The sequence below is a fragment of the Equus przewalskii genome, chromosome 5 (genome assembly GCF_037783145.1).
Source record: "Equus przewalskii isolate Varuska chromosome 5, EquPr2, whole genome shotgun sequence".
NCBI classification, from domain to species: Eukaryota; Metazoa; Chordata; class Mammalia; order Perissodactyla; family Equidae; genus Equus; species Equus przewalskii.
In genome coordinates, this window is record NC_091835.1 from 14307195 (window position 1) to 14330652 (window position 23458).

Consider the following 23458-nt stretch of genomic DNA (forward strand, 5'->3'; position numbering starts at 1 on the left):
ATTGCGCTGGGACTCTGGTGCATTTAGACTTGCGTCTGTTTTTGCAGTAGTGGCTGGACTGACATTTTTTCTAGATACACGTTTAACAATATAGAAAATAGGTGATGTACTGGAACTCTAGGAAGGTTGAGAAAAGTCAGCCAGTGGCACTGATCCCTATAGGGGAGAGAGCAACAGATCAAAAAATGCAAATGACCACTCTTTCCAGGGGTTCATACAAAATAGTGAGGATTATCCACTGCTAGTAATTTACCATAGTCTACTGGCATTGACATTTTACCACTTTGAGTAGAGTATAGAAAACTTACTTCCACTTAGGCCCTTTCATCCTCTCTACTTTAAAAAATATAACTGTCTTAAGTATTTCCTCTATATTCATTGATCATTACATAAGATGATAGATTTTTTTCTCCAACCATCAAATACAATTTAAGAAATTAATGAGAATAGACTCTCATTCCTATTTTCATACATTCTCATGTTCTTCTTTCCCTTTTGAAGTTCCGGTATCCTTCTGTTATCATTTAATTTCTGTTTAGAGAACTTTTTTTAGCCATTCTTTACAGATCGGTTTGCTAGCGAAAATTCTTAGTTTTCCTATCACCGAGAACATCTTGATTTCCCCTTCATTCCTGAAGGATATTTTCGCTAGGCAAAGAATTCTGGATTAACAGTTCTCGTCTTTGTGATACAAATGACGAAGAAGTTTTCCACCATTTCTGAGAATTTTTATTTAGAGATTTTTTTCTTATTATTAAAAATATTCTGAAACCAAGATCATAAATTTTGTGGGAGGAGTCATACATTCATGGCCTGCAAGGAAAGATTTGGTAGAGAGACAAAGATGAAATATAATATAGCTACAGAGAGTGAAGAGTGATTGAAGGAGATCTGGGAGGAGGTGGGAAGGATTCTCTTGATGGAAGTGGATACACTTCCTCCTCTGAGACTGGAGTGAAGAAGGGGAGGACTGGAAGACGTTTATGCAGAAACTGGAGTCTGTTTTTTGAGTTGGTTTCTCCCTGTGTGCCACTCAGTGCAATTTGAATGTTTAAATATATATATATATATACATATATACACCACTATATTGAACTATTAGCCAACTACTTAATTTCTTCTCATCTAAAGAAATACCTATCTATTCTACTTCTGGATGAAAAACAAAACAAAATAAGCTAAGTGCAAAATTATAGAGACCTTATGAGAGTCTGAAACATGGAACAGTCTTGAATAATTGTTTCAAGAGTAATTTGACCACACTCAATGTCCCCCTCATAGTCTGGCTTTGGAATCTATTCTTGGGTTACATGAGATGTCACTGCATTTCTTCTTGATGCCTGAGTTGAAGAATCTTGATAACTTTTAAAAAATTTATTTTAATGAATTAATTATACTTACATTATTAAAAAACAGAAAGAAGGAGATAAAGCATTATTTTTCAGCCATAAAAAGGGAAAATATTAAGAAGTATTCTCAGTATTGCACAGAAAATGTTTATTATATTAAAAATATGATCCAGATCTCCTTTTTGAATCTTTACTTTTCTTTTTTAGGCCCGACTGCTTCTAGCAATAGGACTGCTAATTTTTAAAAAATCAGCTTAACAGAATGCACACATCAAAATGAACTATATTTACCATAAAGCAATCTTACTTGTCTGTGTGTCCAAGTTTGCTACTATTGGGGAAAACCTTTTGGAAACTCATTTTGGGGAAGGTGTCCAGAATCTGCAGCATGCTCTTTTGCGGAATCTTGATGATGGCAAGGGAAACCAGCTGGCTGTGTTGGTGAGACACCCACAATGCTGATTTGGTAAACCAAAAGTGGGCTCTGTCTGTTCCCACATGGAAAAGAGTGTCGACTGCTCATTGTGCATCCTTCTCTCTCAATAGACTTTTGGCACTTGGAGTGAAGGTGCCATATTTTATTAATTTAGTGTTCCTAGCACAACTCTTGGTACATAGCAGGCATACCATGAATGATTGTTGAGTTCAACACTCTTAATTAGAATCATGGTTAATGATCCTACTGATTTGAAATGACCCAAAATCGTTCTCTGGCTATTTCCAAATAAGCATGAGGTGATTTTGTTCTCATGCATGCATGCCATTTCCATTTATAATATATATGCATATGATGTACTATAAATTTTGACAGAATACCATTTTCTAACCCCATCCTCTCCTTGCAGTGCAATAGTCTTGTGGGGATTATTCATGATTGATAGTTGGATTCATTTTCCAACGAGATACCTGGATCCAAATGAATGCTTTAATATTTCAGCCCCTTAAAAACGTAATGAAAAACCTGTCATGGGTAACAAGTTGCAATGAAGTGCTTGAGCACCTTAACTGACAGCTTCTCTGTGATTTCAAATTCCAGTTCACCTGGATGTGAGCTACATAGTTAACCAAGCTAAGAATGGTGTATGTTAAGAAAAATGTAATAATTTTAATAAATATCATAACATCAACAACTAAAACTGCCACTATGTTTTACATAAAATACTAAAATAATTTTTTCAAGATCATTACACCAGAAAACATGAGATACAGTCTAAAGTTTCTTTCCATTAGCTGATTTCTCCTCTCCTTAGCTTATTTGCTTTGTTTTGTCTCAATTCAGCTTTTCATCTACTCTCTTACACATTAACCGAAAACAATATAACACTTTGAACTAATCTAGATTTCTCAAGCAAAATAACTTGACAACCTTTATTATCAAGTGACTGAGATTTTTTGATGATCTTAAATATGTAAATTTAGCAATTGCGAAAATTGTTTGTCTTTCGTTAGCATGTTCAATATTTATTATTTAAAGAATTAGAATGTTCTTCTAGATGTAAATCAGAATCAAAAGTTCTATTACGCTGATAAATGTGATTTTCCATTTCAGGAAAGTTCCTTTTTCCAGTCTGTTTTTTATGTGACTGTTTGTTACTGAGACAAACAGAATGGCTAAATCAATACAAATGGCCCCCGAGGCCTAGAGAGACCACAAGAAAGTGTAGCATCATTAAACTAAATTATGGACCAGCACTTATGGAGACAAATAAGTATTTTGTTACCATAAGTCCTTATTTTTTTTTCATGGTGAGGATGATTGAAAGTGTTTACATAACAGGCACAGTACCGGGAACAAGGTTTCTGTGGTAGTGTCCTAATAGGTATAATTTAGTTGCTATGGCTGTTTTAATCAGATTGTGTAATCAAGTGAAATTGATTAGTGTAAGAAAGTGTAATCAAGGGGCAGAACTCTGATAGTGTTCTGCTAAGCCCCAATCTTTATCTGGTATTAGGAAAAATGTAATATAACTCAGGAGAGTTAATAATCAGTGAGATAACACTGAGAAGGGTAATGGAAGCTACCTAGAGAGCATGAGTGGGACTGTATTACTCCACACACATGGGCCATGGGGTGAGCTAGGAGAAGAAAGACACCGGATGTGGTGAAAATGAAATAGTACTGGAACACAGTCTCAATAGAGGTTTCCCTTCCTGTTCTCTAAGAGAACGCTCCCTGATGCTCAGGTTTATTTCATCAATTCCCCTACAGTAGATGAAAACAAAAACAGAGGGATTTAGCTCAATATTCTACAAACTCAATAGAGGCAAAGGAGATAAACCCCAGGAAAAAGATCTTCAAAAATAATTGAGGGAAACACATCTCAAGAGGAAGAAGAATAAATTGCCTATGGTGTTTTTAAACTCAGAAGAACTCAGGGCGTAAGGGACTTATGGTCCTCAGCAATATCATGCGTATGACATGTGCCCCATAAGTGGCAATTAAGAGCAGTGGTCAGTATCAGTCGATCACAACTTGAAGCAAAACAAAATAAATTAATTAATCTTCTTGTATGAGGTATTTAAGTTTAATATTAGAAAAACATTTAGTTGCATTATAAAGTAGTGATGGTGTTTGAGGCCCTTCACCCAGGATATATATATATTTTGCTTTATATGAGCAATTTTAAGCCTAAATGTGAGAGATGTTTCATACAAAATGTTTTAATATAAATTGTTTTCATGACACAGATGCACAGATTTGAACTCTCTCTGGAAAGCTCAAATTCTTTACAGCCTCTGTGAAAGACCGCATTCAGCAAAAGGTTATGCTTGTTTGTCCATACTGGCTACTAGAGTCGTGAATTTGGAGGAATTATTCTATACATATCCTTGACACTGCCAGTTTTTATTTTGTCAGATTAAGTGGGAACCGAATAGACAATTTTTGCCTCACTAAATCAAAAGCATTTTTTATTGGTTATAAACGACATTGAGCTACACTTCTGCGAAGCACATAAGAGTGGTTTACGACTTTTTTAGAAAAAATGTTATATTCAATGGGCTTACTGAAAATTTGTCTTCAATATAGCAATTCTATTATATGTGAAAAAATATAAAATTTAAAGAAACTAAAACATAGATAAATTATTTTTATTTGTCCCTTGAGAGCTATGGTAGAGATGTCCCATGCTCACACATAACGTGTTTCTCCTCTCTTTGCAGGTTTCTGGAAAAATTAATGTTCATTATTTTTTCACTAGGCATCTCCATGCGACTAGTTCTGGTCAAGGAGTTGTGACTGGAAGTAGCCTGATCACTTACAATCCAAAGGATTTAAATTGCTGGTGTGAATCTCGAATCACACTTTCCCTCTTCTATGACAGTCATGAAGGCAGACTCATATTCTAATAGTGGAACCATGGTCTGAAGGGTCATGAGTCAATGAATTGCCAGTTGAATTACCTGGATGCGTGAGGGGCTTAGCATTAGCAAGAAATAAACCTTTGTAATTTTAAGTCACTAATATTTGGGGGTTGCTATTTCTACACAACCTAGGATGTACCAGCAAATCCAACTTTACACAGCAATTTTGTTTCATGATATTTCCACATAGAGTCTAATGTAAAAGTATTTGTGTCTTGATGCAGTGTTAAATTTAATTCACCAAAGCTTATTGGTGAATTAAATTTGTGAAGTGGAGGCAAAATTAAATAGTAAAAGTGAACAACATGACCAAAGTTAGTCAAAATAGAAGTTTCATCTTGATGCAACAATACGGAATATAAAAGAATAGTGCCAGACAGTTAGTGCTTCAAATATTGTGTTGGCAGCTATCTTTCTCTTAGAAAAGGATCTCTTACTCATATAAACAGACCTTTTGTGAACAGTACACTTTACTCTGTCAATATTCTATAGCAGCCAGCATCTCTGATTTACAGGGTATGATAGTTGGCAGAGGGATATGAAGAGAAATCCTGAAGGTAATGTTTGAGTGTCTTATTTCTGGAGGGCAGGAAGTGATAAATACAGCCAAGGGAAATTCACCCTATGCCAGCAATCCTTGGGGACTTAAGCGGAATTAAACTTTTTATATTAATGTTACTCTTACTTTTTTAGTGCATTTAAAAATAGCTCATTTAAAAAAATAAATTTTCCTTTCCTGCGAATGAAGTCTTTTTCAGAGAAGAGTTTTTGTAGAATTTTTCATTATTTGGGAGCATTTATACTCATGAAAATTATAGGGAACTTTGGGAAGTTTCAAAAGCCAGAAGAGATCTGAATTTTGAATACTAAACTTGCTTACTGCTTTGGGTTATTCTGCCTGAAGAAGAAAACTAATTTCTTTCTTAATGGTGGTTTTCTTAATATCTTGTGAAAACTTAGTCGTTGAGAAGTTCTGAGATGATGACGTAACTGGAAACTCCTCAATATCACTAATTCTCATTGCCTTCTACTCTTGGTCTATGCCCCTCCCCTTCATCAACTCTTGTTAGGTGGGAATACCGACATTGTGAAATTGACTAAATAAAAATGTGAGGAATATTTTTACCAAGTTTTATCTTTTTTCTTTAAAGTTACGGGTGTGTGTGTGTGTGTGTGTGTGTTTATGTGTATGTTTATCTGTAGCACTATGAGCATAAAGAAGAGAAACAAGCATTTTCAAAGTCATCTGTTGTGGTAGGCAGAATACCGTTCTTCCCAGAAGTGTCTACATCCCAAACCTTAGAAACTGTGAATATATTATGTTACACGGCAAAGGGGAATTAAGGCTGCTAGCAAAATTAAGGTTGCTAATTCATTGACCTTAAAATAGGGGAGATTATCCTAGATTTTCTGGATGGCCCTAAGGTATTCACAAAGGTCCTTAAACGTAAAAAAAGGGGGGCAGAAGAGAGAGTGTCAGCATGCTACAATGTGAGAAAGCCTCAACCTACCATGATGGCTTGGAAGATGGAAGAAGTGGGCCATAAACCTAGGAGGGTGAATGGTGTTTAGAAGTTGAAAAAGGCAAGGAAATGGATTCACTATTAGAAGCTCCAGAAAGGAATACAGCCGATTTTAGTATAGCGAGACCCATGTCAAATTTCTCACTCGTAGAACTGAGATAATAAATTTTTGTTTTAAGCTCTTATGTTCGTTGTAATTTGCTACAGCTACAATAGAAAACTGATTAATATATCTTTAATGATGTATTAGAACAAACAATATGGAAACCACTGTTCCTTAAGTCTTCAAGAAAGCCCTACAAGAACCATAGTAATCAACGGTTAATTTCAAACTAAAAAAAAACTATAAACAAATTTGAATGAAAGCTCATGGGAATTTTACTGGAAATGAGCTTCATTTTCCAGAATGTAAGGGTTTTGGGAAATGGAATCTAATTCCTAAAAAAAGTAGACGAGGCTAGATGTCCCCTGTCCTCGGGCTTGCTCAGATGCAATTTTGCCGGGAAACAGAAATGAACTAGATTCTCTTGTGAAGTCCTTCTGTGCTCACAAGTCGATGACTAAAGAATAAATCATAACAAGCCAGGATCTTGAAAGGTCAAGCTAAAGTTTGCCACTGAGTTGGACAGGGTCACAAGCTGAGAATGTTATTTAATACTGAGGCATATTGTAAACTTGCCAATCCAATCAGAATCTGCTTTGATGTTATGCTTCTTGCTTTGTAGGTTCTGGTTTACGGCAGTTTATATTTATATTCACATCTATTTTCCTTTCTTCCCTCTTATAAAATTCTTGGAATCAGTACTTCTGCATCCTGCTTAAGCAAGGTATTAATTCGAGCCAATCTTCAAGCTTCTGCCATCACTTGGTTCCAATTTCAACTCCATTATTGTATAAAATTTCATGTTTACAACATTCTACCTCTGTGTTAAGAATAACACTCTCAGTCACCAAGGCTTATGGGGCCTTCCACATTTCCAAGTGTGACAAATAGTCATGAAAAAGATATGTGGATTTTAAAGTTTATTTTGTGAAGTAGTAACATTTATCTAACTGAAGATGGGAACTTTTTATTCAGCACAGAGATCATTGCAGTGATTCCAAATGCTTGGGAAGGACAATGAAGACAGACTCTTTTCAAGTCACTTATAAACTTGCTGGGGAAAATTCAACAAGGTAATATGTCCACTTCAGTCTCAAAAACTTATTAGAACATAAAGACTATTAAAGAAGTTTAGGGAAAGTACCAATACTATGGCATGTGTTAAGTCATGATAAGTAGGATTTTCTACAAAATATTAATTAACTAGTCTTTTGAGATTATGTTCATTGCTAAATTAACTAATTGAAATAGATCATAGATTATTAAACGCTTAATCCTGATTTTCTTCAATGTATTATCTACTCAATTAGCATTTGAAAATACCTGGGTATTTGGCATAACAGATGAAAGATCAAAATGGTCTCAAAATAATTCATAATTGAAATAAATGTTTTGGTGTTAAAGAAACAGGGACTTAGATACTTGCAGGTTTTTTTCTAGGTGAGGAGAGGTAGCTATGAAAAGAGAATTGGATTTGAAAGGAGAATCAAAAATTTGAAATCTCATCACTACTTTGTCATTAGAGAGTGTTACATTGGGTTAATTATTCTACTTCCCGGGTCTCAGTTTCCATAAGTATAACATAAAATATTAGACTATATTCATCCTGTCGTTAAAAAAAAAAAATTGAAAACCTTCTATAGCCTTTTGTATGGGCAATGGGGACATGGGTTGAATGCACAGAATTTATCATCTGCTTTCCCTTCCTGAATAAATGGTATTTATCGATCTGCCAAAATTCATTGAAACATAATATTAAGGCAATTTAATATTGGCAATTATTTGCCCTGTACCTGAAAATATGTTTCCTAGGATTTCAAAATTAAAGTTCCTATGATAAAATAAATCGGAACTTACTTTTAAGAGAATATTTTAAAAGAATATACAGCTGATGAAGATTTTTATGACACAATGTTAACATGAAAAAATCAAAATACTTTCAATAGATCAAAATTCAGAGTTGAAAAAGCAATTATATAAAATTGATTTATTAAATTACCGCATTATGAATAGGACTACCAAACCACATTTTAGCGTGGACTGTAGATAATTGCATGGGATTTCTAGTTTATGAGACAAAGTTTGAAGCAAAAAGGAAATTTGTTTTGAAAAATCTTGATCTGAAATTTGTTGTTGTTTTCTTTGTTTTAACTGCTGGTAGAGAGCAAGACATAATTAAACCTAGATGGCAGATAAGAAGAGAGAATAGTTTTATGACTTCCCCAAGTATTCATAGTTCAAGCATTTTTAAAAAATCTGTATATCCGACTTTGTCAGAACAACTTTTGTTTTATTTTTATTCTTTTTCTCTTTCTCTTCCTTCTTATCCCACCATTTCTCCTCTTTTAGCTGTTTCATTCTTCTTTCTTCTATATATATTATTTTTGTATTTTTCTTCTTTCACACATTTTCCCTTTTAAATCCCATTTCCTTTTGGATGGCTCCTTCTCTCTCTCATCTTCTCTCTCGTCACTCTACCCTCTTACTTATTATTTACTCATATATCTGGTCTGGGATCTCACAGAACCCCTACTATTGACAGAGAATGAGACATTTGCTCCTCCTTGGTAAAGTCCCAAAGAATCTTGATGAGATGTTCATGGTCCATCCTATTTTATTCTTGACAGTTCAGTTGTCAGTCACCTTCCTTTCACCCTCAGATTGTCACTATTGTTTATCCTGCTTCCACGCCATCATTAGACCTCGATAACTTACACTCTAAAGGAATAATCCATCAGTCCCATTTCACATACTAAAAGAGTTGTGTCCCAAACCCTCAGAAGCTGCTGGGTTCTGTTTACTAACATCTCTTGAGTTGACCTGGGTATAATTTTGGCTATTTCTCAATAATTAATAAACATGGGCACTGGTTGAGAAATACACTTTTATTCTTTGGCCCCTTCTCTTACTGACACTGATATACTCCTCTCTATCTTTGAAGACTACCTTCAATAAATTCTTCAATTTGTTTTCTGTTGGCCTGGCCAAGACTTTTTCTGTTGAAAGTGAGAAATCTAAACTCAGAGAAGTTTAACCATAGGAAAGGAAAAGTGTTGCCTCAAATAACCAGCAGTTCAAGGGAAGATTATCTTCAGGTTCAGCTAGATCTAGGGCATCAGTGATGCCATCATGTTGCCTGCTTTCTCTTTTTCTCCCTCATAACTTCTCAGTTCCACATTCTTTATATGTTGGCCTAGTTATCTGCTCCCTTATCACATAGACTGGATTTCTGCACTATAATAATTACAAGACGATAGTCTATAAACTTAAAATCCAAAAGTTAGTCTTCCAGTTCCAACAGATGTTGGAAGACAGAAAGCCTCTCTTGGGCTTATGCCTACCTCTTAAAAAAATCCAAGAAGATATGGTCTCTCTGTGGCCAATCTAAATAATACGAACACCCCTGTGGTGGTTGAGGTAGAACAAATAGCAGATTTATTGAAATCTCTACCAAAACTATATGAAATGGAGGAAGTATACTTAAAGGGAGACGGAAAAGGAATCTGAACAGACAAAAATTGTATTTAGAACAATCCAATGAACATAGACTCTTCCAAAATGATACAATTCTTGGAAATAGCCTTATAAAGTCCAAAACAGCTAAGCTATGGCAGATATCAGATGATTCCAGAAAAACAGTTAAATTCCAACAAATAGAAAAGGTAGATATAGACTGAACAATGAATTTAGCTAATCCATTTGGGATGTGTCAATTTTTTTAGTGGATCTATTAAATTAGACTACAATTACCATATTTTTTTCATGTCACACGTGGTTAAGAATAAGTTCACATGTACTAATGGATCAACCGCTGTGAGTTTTATAGAATTTTTTTCTTCTCAACACTCTTTCCTCTTTTGGAATTTAAATTCTCATTTGGGATACCATTTTTAACCCAATTTCAGTCTAAAACCTTAAGCTGCAACAGTCCCTACCCAAAAGTGCCCCAGTTCACTAGGAATGAAATTCAAAGCCCTTAAAATCACCTACAAGTCTTACAAAATCTTGCCTCAGCACCTCTTGACCTCATGTTCTGTCATTTTAATCCACTTGCTCCACTCCAGCCCCACTGGCCCCCCTTGAAGTTCGTCAAACAAGCTGAGCACATTCCCACGTCAGGGTCTTTACACTTATCGTTCCTTATTTCTGGGACACCTTCCTTCTAATAACCACATGGCTTTCTTCCTCACATAACTAACATCTTTGTTCAAATGTCTCCTTTTCAGGGAGTACTGTATTAAACAGACTATCTAAAAGAAACAAACAGACAAAACCCTCTCTGTGCCATTAGACTCTCTAAATTTTTTCACAGCACTTTCTACTACCCAACACATTATACATTATATTTTTGTTTATTTCCTCTTTACCCACTGACATGTGAGTTACTTGATAAGATTGATTTATTCATTCTATTTTTCAGCACCCAGGACAGTACCTGACACATTGTTGGTCCACTATAAATATTTGTTAAATAAATTCCTGACGGAAGAAAGAACGAATGAATGATCCTATTACTCAGATACAAAGGTAGACTCATGACCCAGGTTTATCTGGTCAAAATATCATATCTCTTGACCAAAATAATGCTTCAACAATGGCCAGGAAACTTAGATCAAATGAACGATACATATTCACAGTAAATCTGTGACACTACAGGAAAAACAATACAAGTCAAAGCAATGAGATTCATGAAGAGGTCAACCTGAGTAATAATCCAACACTGATATGATGAGGAGCATGATCACCCTAGTAACCTTCCCCTTCTTTGTTTCCTATGCCAGTTGGAGCTACTTTTCTTTTTCCTGAAACTGAAAGAATTCTAAAGTCCTTGATATTTCTTTCCAAAAGAGACCTAGTGCCTGCATTGCAATCAGTAATTAATAAGCATGTCAACTTTTTGATACTGTCACTTGTTATAAATTTTATAAATTATGCTAATTTGGAAAATATCATATTCCTGTTTTTAATATATATGTATTCTAATCATTTTTGCGTGACTTATTCATTCATATCACTTAATGACAGATTGAGTTATTAGTAATGACTTGAAAATTTGAGGTGACATCATAATGTGGCTGAACAAGTTGTCCTCGCTTATATCCCCCTTCAACAACAATCTGGCATCCATCTATGGGCAAAAGTGCCTTTGCGAGAGTTTCAGGATCCAGCACCATATGCCAACAGACCCAGGAGGAGTCTATTGCACCCATACATTGGGTAATAGACATACAGACCTCATTCCTGACTATGTACCTTGAAGTGCCTTGTGAACCAACTCCAAGCCCTCTTGACTACAGTCTGGGAGCCTCTGGAGAACATTATCTTAGACAATCAATCACTCACAGATGAGGGAGCCTTTGTGGAAGTCCCGGTTTCCAGTGAAAATGTTCCAGCACAATGTTGGAGGAAAAACAGGTGAGTTTGGATGCACAAGAGATGGTAAGAGAAATAGCTTAACTTTACCTGCATCACCACTTCCACAAGGCAGCACAGCTCAGTGCCAAGAAAACTTTTCAGCCTATGATATCTCCAGAGGAGGAAAGTGAGAGTGTGTGAGTGGGCACTCACCTTCCCCAGCTGTGTGGGATGCTGCCAAAGAGGCCCATTTATCTTTCACCCCATCCAGAGTATTGAGTCATGAGTTGTGTGACTGAGGTCAAGAAGAAGATAGGAGAGTGGCAGATAGTATTCTCAGAGGGAATTAAAGGGATAAAGATCCTACTGTGCTACTGACTCAATCAAGAAGCCCACCTATTAGCCACTGAGGAAGACTTGCATGCAAATCTGTCAACTGGCCCACAGGCACTCCCAAAGCTCTGTACACCTCACCCATGACCCCCATACTCTGTGACTGGCTCCTTGTGTGCACTTCAAGTGGTGGTGAGAGTAAGCTTTGGCAGACAGCTAATGAACATGCACAGAAAGCTGGCCTGGATCTGCAGGTCAGGGAAAGACTGCACTTGAGCATTAGTCCACCCTTGGAAAAGAAAACGGGAGGCTGTCAGCACCCATCCTGGTATGTTTCAGGATCAAGAGAAAGCATACAGGCTTAAGAATTCTAACACAAGAGGGAGCAAGAAGCATGGGGCAGGCAAATCAACAGAAGACCCGAGAAAGCCTCAGAATCCCCAGCAGGGCTGATGTAAGGGATTTCTCTCCTGAAGTCAGTTAGTAAAAGCTGGAAGAGCTGTCTGCTGCTTTAAGTGTGAAGACAGTAATACAAGACCTGAAGGAACATAAAAAATATAGAAAAAAATGACACCACTATGGGATCACAATAATCACCCAGTGATTGATCCCAAAGACATGGAGATCTGTGATTTACCTAATAAATAATTCAAAATAGAAATTTAAAGAAGCTCAATGAGCTGCAAGAAAACACAGAAAGACAATTCAGTGAAATCAGGAAAGCAACACTTGAAAAAAATGAGAAATTTAAAAAGGAAATCATTGGGGCCAGCCCAGTGGTGTAGTGGTTAAGTTTGCACACTCTGCTTTGGCAGCCAAGGTTTGCAGGTTCAGATCCTGAGCACAGACCTAGCACCACTCATCAAGCCATGCTGTGGTGGCATCTCACATAAAATAGAGGAAGATTAGCAGAGATGTCAGCTCAGTGACAATCTTCCTCAAGAAAAAAAGAGGAAGATTGGCAGCAGGTGTTAGCTCAGGGCCAATCTTCCTCACAAAAAAAGAAAAAAAAAGATAGAAATCACTAAAAAGAACCAAACAGCTACTGTTATATGTATAAGAAGTTTTATGTAAGCCTCATGGTAACCATAAAACAAAAGCTTACAGTAGATACACAAAAAATAGAGAAAAGGATCAAAGCATACCCTTACGGAAAATCATCACTTCACAAAGGAGGGCAGCAAGAAATGAAGAAAAGAACAAGGAAACGACAAAACAACCAGAAAGCAATTAATAAGATGGCATTGGTAAGTCCTTACTTATCAATAATTAATATAAATGGAAATGGATTGAATTCTCTGATCAGAAGACATAGGGTGGCTGGATGAATTAAAAAAAACAAAAACAAGACGCAACTATATTCTGCCTGCAAGAGACTTACCTTAGCATTAAGGACTCACATAGGCTCAAAGTGAAGAGATGTTAAAAAAATATTCAAATGTAAACCAAAAGAGAGCAGGGGTAGTTATAATTATATCAGAAAAAATAGACTTTAATTCAAAAGCTGTAACAAGAGACAAAGAAGGTCATTATAGAGGGGTCAATTCATCAACAGGATATAATAATGGCAAACATACATATATTGAACATCAGAACACCAAAAGGATTAAGGAAATACCAACAGATCTAAAGGGAGAAATAGACAACAATACAATAATAGTAAGGCATGTCAATACTCCCCTTTCAACAATAGATTGATCATCCAGACAGAAAATCAGTAAGAAAATATTGGATTTGTACTATGCTTTAGACCAAATGGACTTAACAGACACAGAACATTCCATCCAACAGCAGTAGACTATACATCCTTCTCCAATACACATGGAGCATTCTCCAGGATAGATTATATAATAAGTCACAAAACAAATCTTAGCAAATTTGAGAAGATTGAGATCTTACCAAGTAGCTTTTCTGACCACAGTGGTAGAAATCAGTAACAGGAGGAAAACTAGAAAATTCACAAATACATGGAAATTAAACAACACACTCCTGAACAGTGAATGAGTCAAAGAAGAAATAAAAAATGTCATGAAACAAATGTAAAAGGAAACACAACATATCAAAACTTGTGGGATGCAGCAAAAACAGTGTGAAGAGGGACATTTATAGTGATAAATGCCCACAGTAAGAGAAAAGAAAGATCCCAAATAATCTAACTTTACACCACCAGGAACTAGAAAAAGAAGAACAAACTAAGCCCAAACTTAGCAGAAAGAAGGAAATAACAATGATCAGAGCAGAAATAAGTTATTCAGAGACCAGACAAAAAACAAAGAAAAGAGCAACAAAACTAAGAGCTAGTTTTTTAAAAAGATGGACAAAATTGATAAACTTTTAGCTAGACTAAGAAAAACACAGAAATTCAAATAAATAAAATTAGAAATGAAAAAGGAGACATTAAAATGATACCACAGAAATACAAACGTTCATAAGAGATTATTGTGAATAATTATAAATGAATACATTGGATAACCTAGAAGAAATGGATAAATTCTTTAAAATTACACCAAAAAAGACTGAATCATGAAGAAATAAAAAATATAAGCAGACCAGTAATGGGTAAGGAGATTGAATCAATAATCAAAAACCTATTAATATAAAAAAGCTCAAGACCAGATGGTTTTGCTGCTAAATTCTACCAATATTTAAAAGAGAAGTAACGTCAATCCTTTTTAAACACATCCAAAAAATTCAAGAGGAGGGAAAACATCCAAACTCATGTTATGAGGTCAGCATTATCCTAATGCCAAAGCCAGATAAGGACACTACGAGAAAAGAAAACTACAAGCTAATATCCTTCATAAATATAGATGCAACATTTCTCAACCAAGTATTAGCAAACTGAGTTCAACAGTACATTAAAAGATTGATCCACCAAGATCAAGTGAGATTTATCCCTGGGATGCAAGGATGGTTCAACATTCACAAATCAATAAATATGATACATCACATTAACAGAAAGAAGAAAGATAAAATTCATATGATCATTTCAATAGATGCAGAAAAAGCACTTGACAAAATAAAACATCGATTCATGATTAAAAACTCTCAACAAATTAGGTAGAGAAGGAACGTACCTGAACATAATAAAAGGCAAATATGACAAGACCACAACTAACATCATATACAACAATGAAAGGTTGAAAACTTATCCTCTAAGGTCAGATGCAAGACAAGGGTGCTCACTCTCATCACTTCTATTCCACACAGTACTAAAAGTCCTACTCAGAGGAATTAGGGGGGAAAGAAGGAATAAAAGACATCCAAATCAGAAAGGAAGAAATAAAATTGTCTGTTTTTTCCAAATGATGTGATCTTATATACAGAAACTCCTAAAGACTCCAATAAAAAACTGTGAGAACTAATCAATAAGTTCAGTAAAGTTGCAGGAAACAAAATCAACATACAGAAATTAATTGTGTTTCTATACACTAACAATGAAATATCTGAAAAAAAATAAAGAAAATACCATTCACAATAGCATCAAAATCAATAAACACATAGGAATAAGTTTAATGAAAGAAGTGAAAGACATACACTGAAAACTATAAGACTTTGATGAAAGAAATTGAAGAAGACATAAATAAATGGAAAGATATCTCATGTTTGTGGATCAGAAGAATTAATATTGTTAAAATGTCCACAATACCCAAAGCTATCTATAGATTTAATGTCGTCCCTATCAAAATTCCAATAGCATTTCCTACAGAAATAGAGAAAGCAATCCCAAAATTTGTATGGAACTGTAAGAGACCTTGAATATTAAAAATACTACTGACATAAAAGAAGAAATCCGGAAGTATCACCCTTCAAACTATATTACAAATCTATATTAATCAAAACAGTCCTAGGGTAAAAACAGACATATAGACCAATGAAAAAGAATCAAGATCTCAGAAATAAATCCTCATACATATGGTTAACTAATATTTGAAAAGAGAGTTAAGAGTACTCAATGGGAAAAGTATAGTCTCTTCAATAAGTGTTTTTTGGAAAACTTGGAGGAGAATGAAATTGAACCCCTATCTTATACTACCACAAAAATTAATTCAAAATTGATTAAATACTTAAACATAAGACCTGAAACTGTAAAACTCCTAAAAGAAAACATAAAGAAAAAGCTCCTTGACCTTGGTCTTGACAACAAATTTTGGATATGACACCAAAAGCACAAGCAATGAAAGTAAAAATCAATAAGTAGAACTACATCAAACTAAAAAGCTCCTGCACAGGAAAAGAAAAAATTGACAAAATGAAAAGGCAACCTACAGAATGGGAGAAAATATTTGCGAACCATATATCTGATGGGGGTTAATATCCAAGATATATAAGGAACTCATATAACTCAATGGCAAAAAACCAATCTAATGAAAAAATTATCAGAAGAATTGATTAGACATTTTTCCAAAGATATACAAATGGCCAACAGGTACACAAAAGGCACTCAACATCACTAATCATCAGGGAAGAGTAAATCAAAACCAGGACAAAATATCACCTCGCACTGTTTAGAATGGCTATTATCAAAAAGACAAAAGAAAGCGTTGGCAAGAATGTGGAGAAAAGGGAACTCTTGTGCACTGTTGGTGGGAATGTGACTTGGTGTAGCCATTGTATAAAACAACATGGAGATTTCTGAAACAGTTACAAATAAAAGTACCCTATGATCCAGCAATCCCACTTCTGAGTACATATCCAAAGAAAATGAAATCAGAATCTCAAAGAGATAGCTGCACTCCCATGTTCACTGCATTATTATTCACAATAGCCAAGACCTGGAAACAACCTAAATGTCCATGTATGGGTGAATGGATAAAGATGATACGATACATATAATGGAATATTATTCAGCAATAAGGAAAAGGAAATCTTGCCATTTTAAACAACATGGATGAAACTTGAGAGTATTTTGCTAAGTGAAATAAATCAGATGGAGAAAAACAAATACTGTATGATATCACTTACCTGTAGAATCTAAAAAAGCAGAATTCATAAAAACAGAGCAGAATGTGGTTGCCTGGCATTAGGAGGTTGGGTAAATGGGGATGTCAGTCAAAGAGTACAAATTTCCAGTTATATGTTGAGTAAGTTCTGGGGCCTAATGTACAGCATGGTGACTGTAGTTAACAATACTCTATTATATACTTGAAAATACAAGAAAGTAGATTTGAAATGTTCTCACGCAACAGGAAGTGGTAATTATGGGAGGTGATGGAAATGTTAACTAATTCTGCTATGGTAATAATTTCTCAATATATAAGTGTATCAAGTTTAAAAAAATAAAAGAAAATTTGAATGCATTCTTTATATAAAATTATTGTCATCAATCTGTCAGTTATGCTTGTAGCCAATGTTTTCCCCCATCTCTTAATAGATCCAGAGACTCTCAGACAGGAAAGACCTAAGAATCAAGTCATACCCACTTATTCTACAGACTAGGATGCTGACATTAGAGAAATGTGATAATCCAGGTGGCATATTAAAAGTCATACATGGTTCATCTTATAGAAGCCTTGTCAAAAGCCTAGTTGAATTTTAGTATTTGCATATGCACAAATAGAAATGTAGCTGTGAAATTGAAACCAAATTAGCAGTCAGTGGTGGCTAAAGATTTCATAGCAGGTGCAGCCGGTAAATTTATCATCTCACATTCCAAACGATGCAACAAGTGTAATATCCTCAACTATATTCAATCAACACATCTTAATACAAATGAATGCAAATACTCAATATGAAAGGTCAAGGTTAATACCAGGAAATCAGTAGCATGACTGCTGTTAAAACAAGTGACAATAATAGCATCCAATCATAATAGAGATAAGGCCTGACTTATTTGTCTTGGTTGATTTGTTTCATTGTTTAAAATGTGACCCAGCCTTTCCCATTAGTGCCTATTCATGTGATCTTTCAGCTGCAGGGTTGTATCATAGGCCCCAAACAGTATTTAGAAAAGAGGTTCCAAATTACTAACTCAGCATACGTAAATCAGAGCACGAATTAGCATCTCAGTTAATTCACTTACAAATAATGATTTAGAAAAGACACCAGAAAATGAGAGAGAGTTCTGTGTACTGATTTCATGTACAGATGTAGCATCTTTACAGATTCTAAGCTCTTCCTTAGAGAGATCACATAATATCTTACTGTATGCACAGTTTTAGAGTTGGACATATATTAAGTTATTTAATCCTCATAATGACTCCTTGAGACAGGGATAGTAATTACCTCTGTTTTACAGATATGAAACCTGAGGCACAGAAAAATAGTTCAAGGTCACTATTCACTGAACTCCACAGAAGTATTATAGATTGACTAAACACTTTTAATATGATTAGAATTAACTATGTTGCTCTTAAAATTATTTGTTTATTCACTTACCAAATATATGTTAAGCCTCTGGTATGTCCAGGTACAGTTCTGGAGCCAATATGCAGCCATTAAAAAAAGGGAAAAACAGATGAGATTTATATCCTCACAGTCTTACTACCAAGGGCAGGGAGACAATAAAAAAAAAGATCTTCTTCTTTAGTCTTGAAGAAGTTCTTGAAGAACTAAATGGAATAAAGTAATGGAACAAAGAGTGGTGAGTGGAATAATTTACTTTAGATGAAGTGGTCCAGAAAGCCCTCTCTGATGAAGCAACATTTTAGTTGATACATCAGTGATAATAAACAGCCAGCCACACAAAAATACAAGGGAAAAACATTTTACATAGACTATAAAGCAAGTGAAAGCTTTCTTATTTGAACATGAATCTGACAGTATCAAAGGACAAAAAGAAGCAAAGAGACTGGAATGGACAAAAAAGAAGATGAGGTTGGAGAAGCAGATGGAGGCCAGATTCTGGAGGACCACATAGGCCAAGGTAAGGATTTCTAATTACAATAGGCAAGCAGTAGAGAACTTTAAAAATTTGTATGATATTCACATGATCTTATTTACATTTTGAAAGATGATTTGGCTTGCTTTGTAGAGAATGGACTTTAGGAGAAATGGACAAAAATAAAAGCAAGAAGACTAGTAGAGAGGGTATTACAATAGTCCAGATAAAAGATCTTAAGATTTGTCAGTGATGGAAATGTTCAAACTGCTTTGTTATTGTTAGGAATCCTTCCTGCTCATAAGGCTGGTTCCAGCCTCCTGTTTCTATCAGTCATTCTTGAGGGTTCTGGTCTAAACTTGAAGGCCCATGAGGACCCAACATCATGGCCTTAATTAAAGAATTTAGATTGCTATGATTCTACTACCTTCTTCTACCACCAACATTAACTACAAATATTCCATATGTATTCTTGTCTACTTGACAACATAGTCTGGGTTAATGACCATATCCTTGTTCTGAAAAATCTACAGTTGAGGCAGTTCACCAATATGGAACCAATAATCTCAGATTCTTCTACATTCTTACAGCCCTAATGGCAGAGCTCCTGGCATGTCACATCTGTTTATGCGATGATTCTAAATCTGTAAGAAGAAAAGTAGAGTACCTAGACTCAGGGAGGTGATAATTCTGCTATATTCCTTATATGTCTCACTTCTCATGGAATATTCCATTCCTGATACCATAAAAGTAGTTTTTCTTGGGGTACAGATACATGAGAGAATATTCAGAAAAGAGTAAGTAGGATGGTATGGAAACTGGAATCTGCCACTTGAGGAAACATTGAAGGAAATATGATTCTTTAGCTGAGAGAATATTATACATTACTAAGAATTAAATAGTCTTTAAATATTGGTGGGATCTCAGGAACTCTGTATGTGTTTAAGAATGTGTAAGTGTACCTGGGAGATAGATTTTATTTCAATGTGAGAAATTACTTTTTGATCAAAGATTGAATGGGCTCCTTAAAGGATGTTTATTTTTTTGCATGCCCAGGAAAATCTTCTCTTAAACTTTCAATAATAGCATCTTGTTGATATTTATGGCGGGAAAAACCATTCTAAGAACATTTGGTTTGAATAAGTATGAAACATAACTCATCTCCATCTAAAGGCTTCAGAGATGTGTATGGTACCTATGGATTTCTGATCAATGAGAGTATCCTTCCTTCCAAATGACAGTGATTCATTCAGAGATGGGCATAGTACCCTTGCTATGAAAAGAAGACTCAATTCCAGGACAGTTATTTGAACTGAGCTCTCTTTCCTCTAGAGTTGTTGAGCTGGGAAGACAGAAGCTTAGAACTGCCAAAGGCCACAATGTGAAGAGAGATTTGTTTGAGAATGAAGCTAACACTGAAGAAAGAAGAGTGATTCAAAGTGTGGAGGAGAGTATGTTATATGAGTCATTAAACTCCCAATTTACTTAAGCCATTTTGAATTGGATTTTTTATTAATGGAAACCTGACCAATACAGGACAGTGCCTGTATGTAATAGATATAGAATAAATATATTCAATTTGCTTCTTTCCAAAATATTGTGTTATATTCAAGAAAACAAGACTAGCTTACATGAAATAATAAAAAATATGATGGTGCAGTATATAATTACATTCTACCAATAACTGTGTGAGTGAGGTTGGAAGAAGATCCTCCCCAATCAAGGCTTCAGATGAGAACACAGCCTTGGCTGATACTTGGATTGCAAACTGTGCTTGCATTCCTGATCCATAAAAACTTTGCTGTAACAAAAGTCTGTTGTTTAGGTCATTAGGTTGTCATGTTATGCAGCAATAAATAACTAATACAGTTACTATCATCACCACGGATAAGAGCTGCTCATGAGGGAAACCACATTCCAGGAATGCCTTCTGGAGTGTAGGGATTTTGAAAGATAGATAAGTTTGGAATAGGCATAAGAGATGAGTGGAGGGTGTGAGATCATTTAAGGTAACAGAATAATATGGGCTGAAGCATCAAAAACAGAATAGTGAATATTTGGGAAGCATTGAGATAAGCCCAAATAGGATTGAGATGGGAGGTTTGTAGTAAGTTTGATTAGACGAAGAGAAATATTAAGGTCACTAAAGTTCAGGCTTTTCCCCACTAGACTTATTAGATATGTGATAGCATGATAAGATTCTGCCTTAATTCCCTCTTTCCAAACTGCCTACAATCATGCCTATTAGACAATATTCAATCAAAGACATTTGAATGAAAATAGGATGACTTTCTAGCCATCAAGAATCTCTGGAAGATTTTAAACTCGGAAGAGGCATGATGAAAACATTGTTTATAGAAAATTATTTGAGTGGATATCTGTACCATGAAATACAGAGAGAAGAAACTGCTGTCATGGAGGCCAGCTCTAATCCATGTGGACATGTAAACCCTGATTGACGGGAGAGTAGTAGGGATGGAAGATACCCAAAGACAAAGAAAAGGTCCCCCAGAAAGCCACAGGTAACCAGGCTGTGCCTAGAATGACAGAACCTTAGAAATGTAAATACACGGAATTGGTTGATTGATCTATCATTTCTTCTACTTCTATCCCTAGGAAGTAACTAACCTACGAATTCTCTACCGATCATATCTTCAACTACTGTCCATCTGTGTAAATACTGCCCATCTGTAGGTAAAACAGCTATAAATCTACAAGGACAGGAGGCTGTTAGAGGTAGATAGGGTCAGAGGCCAAGAGCAGTAGTTGAAGAGAGAAAAGAATCATGCAAATGAATTCCAAGCATTCATGTTTCCTATTTTTCAAGTTATAGACATTCTATTTGATTCTTGAAATATATAAAATTAAGCTTCATAAATCTAATGGAAAAAGTGAGATAAATCACAGTTACTATATCTGAGAATCAGTCTACTATTTTTTTTTTTTTGGATTAGGACAGTGCTAAGTTCTGAGTAAACTAAAAATAAATTCAAAACAAATACATACACACACACACACAACCTCTGCTCTAATGAACTTTACAACCTAACTGGGTTTAAAAAATAAAAATGCATAACTAGCCATATAAAAGAGTAATGAAGAGCCATTCAATGACAGAGACACTCTTAAAACGTAGCACAAAATAATGAGAGTGATTTACCTGTGTCAATATTTAATGGAATATTGATTTATATGTAGAAACCCTGCCTATTAACATATTAAAATAGCATTTAAATATTTGAGAAACTTTTTCTAAGTCAGCCACTTTTGTTTCTCATCTGTTTCTTGTTTGTAATTTTATTGTTTGCCATCTGCCTTCTCGCTCTGTTTTGTTACTAAAAGCTATCTTGACATTCTGTAAAAAATGAATGAATTATTATTTAAATATAATAAAAACCATATGGAAAATAATTGATAGCAATGTGACAATGAAAAAGAAATTACTTGTTCTACAAGAAAGTAAACTGTCTATGTGATAGTCTTGAGAAAGTCTGTATCAAATAACATTTGGGGTTTATGCCTATGTGAGAGGTCATTGAGGTGAGAGAACAATCAGGCTGTTTCAGTTGGTACCATATTTTTTTCAAGTAAATTTCTCATTCTAATACAACATGCTTACAGAAAAGTACATAAATCATAAGTGTAGAGCTCAATGAATTTTTATAAACTGAATTCAGCTCTGCAGCCAAAAGCCAGATCAAATACCAGAATATTGCCAGCACCCCGTAAAGGCCCCTAATAGCCTCTAAGGCACTTCTGCCCTTCTAAAGGATAAACACTCTACTTATTTCTCAAATAAACAACATATGCTTATGTTATAAACTGTAATTAAATGTTTATTTAAATGCTTTTAATTTTCATCCATGTTATGTGAAGTTGCAGCCATTCATTCTCATTTATATAACTGTATTACACTGAATGAATATATTAATATACTGAATGTATTTATTCATTTGACTCTAGATAGGCATTTGGGTTGATTTCCAGAATCAGGCTATTACAAATGGTGCTGGTATGAACCAATTGCTATCAAATAAAGAATATATATATTTATACATGTAATTGGACCAATTATTTGCACTGTGTAAAATTCTTTAGATGAATGATTTCATGTTGTTTTTAATAAAACAGGATGTGCTAGCTGCTTTTAATATCCTCATTTTTGAACTGTAGGAACTGAGGTTTGGAAAGGTTCAGTAATTTGCCCAAAATGACATGGCTAGTAAGTAAGGGGGTGGGATTCATAATTCAACAAATAAAACCTCTACTGCATGCCAAAACTTCTTGTAGAAGCAGGACCAAACAAAACAAAATCATAACAAAGCAAATCGTAATTCCTGTGAACCATTTTAGTTGGTTTCGGGGGAGCAGATAAAAAATGTCATATGTTAGTTGGTGAGGTGACAAGTGTAAAGAGGAAGATTAAGGCAGGAATGGAAATAAGGAGTTAGAGGAGTTGATTGTGGAAGATATGGTCCACAGAAGACTTTGATGAGAAGAGTGATGTTTGAATCAAAAATCAGGAGAACTTGTGTTCAGTTTGCCAATATTTTGTTGAGAATTTTTGCATCTCTGTTCATCAGTGATATTGGCCAGTAATTTTCCTTCTTTG

The 23458-nt window shown here is 35.0% G+C and overlaps 1 long non-coding RNA gene across 1 annotated transcript; it reads left to right on the top strand.

The window, feature by feature from the left end:
* Positions 1-7181: 7181 nt before the first annotated feature.
* On the top strand, positions 7182-21915 carry LOC139083677 (uncharacterized). Its single transcript, XR_011540587.1, has 3 exons — positions 7182-7411; positions 18789-18891; positions 20179-21915. It is a non-coding gene; the product is annotated as an uncharacterized lncRNA (long non-coding RNA).
* The last annotated feature ends 1543 nt before the right edge of the window (positions 21916-23458 follow it).